This window comes from Cygnus atratus, unplaced genomic scaffold (genome assembly GCF_013377495.2).
Source record: "Cygnus atratus isolate AKBS03 ecotype Queensland, Australia unplaced genomic scaffold, CAtr_DNAZoo_HiC_assembly HiC_scaffold_425, whole genome shotgun sequence".
Taxonomy (NCBI): Eukaryota; Metazoa; Chordata; class Aves; order Anseriformes; family Anatidae; genus Cygnus; species Cygnus atratus.
The window spans coordinates 671-4850 of record NW_026110024.1 but is presented as its reverse complement, the minus strand read 5'-3'; the positions used below and the strand labels follow the sequence as shown (position 1 = coordinate 4850).

The following is a 4180-nucleotide window of genomic DNA, read 5'->3' as shown; positions in this document are numbered from 1 at the left end:
GGCTTGGTCTCGGGGTGGCCCCGTGCCCGCTGTGGAGAGCCCCAGGGCAGAGCGGGGTTGCGGCGCTGGGCAAGAAGCAGCCACGTGCCAGTGCCTCCATGACGTACGCACTGGAGTTGTTATCTCCAGAGGGGCGAGGTGACGAAACGCCAAATCAAAGGCGCTCCTCTCGGGCACTGCCTGCTCAGCACCACGCATTTGGCCCGCCAAGCGGAAAGGGGAGGGAAGCCAGCAAAGGGGCCTGTGCTGGTCCGGACAGGGGATGCTGACTCAGGGAGGGCAGGAGCAGGACAGCCTGGCCTCGGCAGGAGGGAGTGCCGCCTCTGCCCATTGGCCCAGCGGGCGCTGCGCAATGGCGGGGCCTGGATAAAAGCTCGGCCTGTGCGGGGCTCTCGCAAGCACTGCTCTGGCCGCCTTCTGCTTGGGGAACAGGGTAAGTCTGCGAGCGCTTCTCCTCCTCCCCCGGCTCCTGCCCCTGGCCCCTACGCCTCGGCCTGGGCAGCTGCCCTCTACTGCTGCCTTGCATCGCACTCTGTGCCCTCTTGCAGAGCACCGTCCAATCCCGCAAGATGGCCTGCTACGACCTGTGCCCGCCGAAAACCAGCGTCGCCATCCCCCAGCCCATCGCTGAGAGCTGCAACGAGCTGTGCGCGCGGCAGTGCCCCGACTCGACGGCCTTCATCCAGCCGCCCCCCGTCGTCGTCACCTTCCCCGGCCCCATCCTCAGCTCCTTCCCCCAGCAAGCCGTGGTGGGCTCCTCCGGGGCACCCGCCTTTGGGGGCTCCTTGGGGCTGGGGGGCCTCTACCGCGCGGGGGCCACCCAGGGCTCGGGGGGCCTCTGCACCTTTGGCAGGCCCTACGCCTCTCCCGCCTGCAGCCCCTACCTCTTGCCGCGCTACAGCAAGAAGCTGTGGGACACCTGTGGGCCCTGCTAAAGCCAGGCCCTGCCCCACAGCCCCTGCCAGCTGCCCCGACGCATGGCTGACCTCGTGGGCACGGGGTGCTGAGGAGTGCTAGCATCTGCAGCCCCGGCCAAGGCCTGGGCAACGGCAGTGCTGGCCCCTTCGGCCTCTCCCGCCCTCTGCTGCTCCTCCTTCCTCCACAGCCAGGGCCTTGTGCCTGGTTTGCCCTCTGCTCTCCCCCTCTCCATTCCCCCTTCCCACTCTCTGCGGCAAGAGCAGGACCCTTCAAGGCCTGTGGGGCCCATGGGCCAAGTCCTCCCGAGCCGCACTGCCGCACCGCCGGGGCTTGCGCAACCAGAAGCCACGCTCTGGAAAAGTTCCTCTGCCCCCCCCGGCACGCCGCAGCCAGCCTCGCTGGCTCCTGCCCCTGCTCTCTGTCCACTTCTCCTGCCGTGCTGGGCACAATAAAGGTTTCCTGCATCCACTCCTGTCTCTCTCTTCCTCTCTCTGTGTTCTGAGTCAGGAAAGCAGCGGTGCGGGGGGCGTAGCGGAGGTTCCCGGGGAGTGCAAGTGCTGGTGCTGAGAGGCCCAGGGCCCTGTTGTGTCATGAGTGGTGAGGGGAGCAGTCATGGCAGAGAGGGCCTTTTTTATGGTGTTGCTGGGTCAGGGCAGAGAGCAGGAGAGGTGTTGGGTATAAAGCAAAGCTGCAGAAATTCCGAAGTGGCACCCAGGCTGGATCTGCTGCTGCCTGGCAGGAAGGACAAATCGTCTTCTCCCTCAGTGGTCAATCGGTCTGCAGCATTGCCTTCCTTTGAGCAGTGAATGAGCTCTTTCTTGTCAGTACTGGCTGGTCTGCTGTCGCTGTTTCTTCTTCTTCTACAGCACCCAACCCTCTCTCAGTCCCTGTAATTACGCTTCTGGCATGCTCGTCTGTGCCCTGCCTCCTCTGCAGCTCCCATTCTCCCCGTCTCTTGCCTCTCCTCCTTGCTCTACTGCATGAGGCTGTGTACACCTGTGGGCCTGGTAAAGCCAGCCTCACAGCTCGCATATTTGTTAGACATTTGTAGGTGCTACTGATCCCAAAAGATACATCCATTTTTATTTTCTAAAACGTTTTGATCTTCCTTTCTCAATATTTGTTCTTATATCTACTTTCTCATGTTGCATGTGGTCCTTTTTATATCTTGCTTACCTTTTAATGGTTTGCTTATTCTTTTTCTTTTTTTCTTGAAACATATATTTAGCTGTGTTTGAACTTTAATGTTGATAATTGCAATGGTAGATATGTGCATAATCTTGTTGGTGTTTTTTAGTCTTGTCACCCTCATCTTTTATTGTTTTCTGATTTCGTTTTACTTGTGTTTCCCAATAAATCTTTTCTTCTTGTTTTTTTTTTCTTTTTTTTTTCCTTTTTGTTTTCTTTTTCCATATGTAGCCTTCTTGTGTATTCATGTGGATCTGTATTCGTCCATAAGGCTAAAGACTCTCTGCTTATTTGCCGCAGTGGCAAGACTCTCTGTTTATTTGCCACAGCCAGTTTTTTCTGTATCCTTTCAGCAACATGGTACATTCTTTCTTGTTGTAGTTTCTAGTATCGATCATTTTGAGTAGTGCTTTTAATTCTGTGTCAGTTAAGTATTTAGTAATGAGAGAGAGACAGATTTGAAGATTAAGTGTAACTGTCTTCATCTTGTTCATATTTACCTCCTTTTCAATTTTTTTTAAGTTCAAAAATTACCTCTTGCATCTTACTACTGTACATTTTTTTCCTCCTTTCTTTTCTGATATCTGTAGTTGATTTTCATTATCATACAGTAATCTATATTCTTTAAGATGCATAATGAGTTACCTCTGGGTGATGTGTCTGGTATTTTATAAAACCTTCACTTTCTGTATCTACTATGAAAACAGATTCAGAATTTTCTCTAATAATAATATTTGACACACAGCTACAGTTTAGAGAGTTGTTTTAAGATGATAATAACTCCAGTACTGCTGTCTCTTATTTAAAGTGCAGGAATGATATTCAGTTTTTAAAACATCCCCTTTCAACTCTCTTAATCTCACTTCTTTATCATCCAGCTTTACAACTTCACCCTTCCTAGTTGCTTAAAGATCTAGAGAGACAATGGAAAGAATGGGAAGTTTGTACTGCAGGATCCACGCTCCTGCTGAAGATGTTTGTTGACACTCTGGGAGAGGAGCAGACTGCTCTGGATGACACAAAAGGGAAAGTAGGGCAGAGACAGAGCTGGCCAGCTCCAGCGGCTACAGACCATATTCTGATTAGGGGAGTGATAGGGCTCTCTGTTTAGCCTGATGCTATTACTCACCCCTGGGACATGCACATTGCATTATAACAAAACAGTCTACTTGCATAAATCATTAGTCAGTGTTTCTAAACTGCTTTGATATCCTTTGTTCCTTAGAAGCCTGAGAAAATCTGTAGTAATCACTTTCTTTTTTTCCCACGGGAACCCCCAAAAGACATTTTAGAATTGGAAGAACATTTAAATAACAATGTTTTTATACATAAAGTAAGGCTAGCAAGTGGAGAGAGGAAATGGAGGTCTTGGATGTGGGGAGGGCTTGTTGCCCAGAGAGAGTAATAAGGCACAACTTGCTCTGACTTGTAAACATCATGGTAAACTATAAATGTGGGCAAGGAAGTCATCCTTAGAGACTGGGTAAAATGTAGATTGCAGTAATTCACTTTCTATGCCTGGAGAGAGATTTTTGTCTTCCCCTGCAATAAATGCAAGGCGGAGCTTATTGGAAAACACTGATTTTTAGCCAGCAGTTTCCACTTTCTTCCCCAGCCATAAGTCCTACCAAATTCCAAGGAGAAAAAAAAAATCAGAAATCTAATCAATTTCTTTATTACATGAAGAGAAAAAAAAATATGAGTCAAGCTGTATCAAAACTAGAAATATTCAGCTTAGGTACTGCAGGAATTAAGTCCAGATCAGCTCAGGGCATCTTCTTAGCATTGCCAATGGAAAGAGTCCATAGAATGTCTTGGACATGGATAAAAACATTAGAGTTGGAATAGAAGATACAGACTATCCTATGTAAAAGTATAGGGGGGGAAGATAAATGATCACAAATGTATGTAGAGTTCCTTTCTGCAAAGTATAGTTTTAAATACAGATATTTTTTCATCTGATACACACTGTGTGTGACATCTGATTGAGATTTTTTTTTAATGAAGTAAAAGAAAAGCTGTGTTAATGTTGACCCATGAGAGCCAGGACTTCCAATGGTGTTCTAATTAAAGT

General features: G+C 49.1%; 1 pseudogene; it reads left to right on the top strand.

Moving 5' to 3' along the window:
• The first annotated feature begins 352 nt into the window (after positions 1 to 352).
• LOC118258490 (scale keratin-like) lies at positions 353 to 935 on the top strand (annotated as a pseudogene).
• The last annotated feature ends 3245 nt before the right edge of the window (positions 936 to 4180 follow it).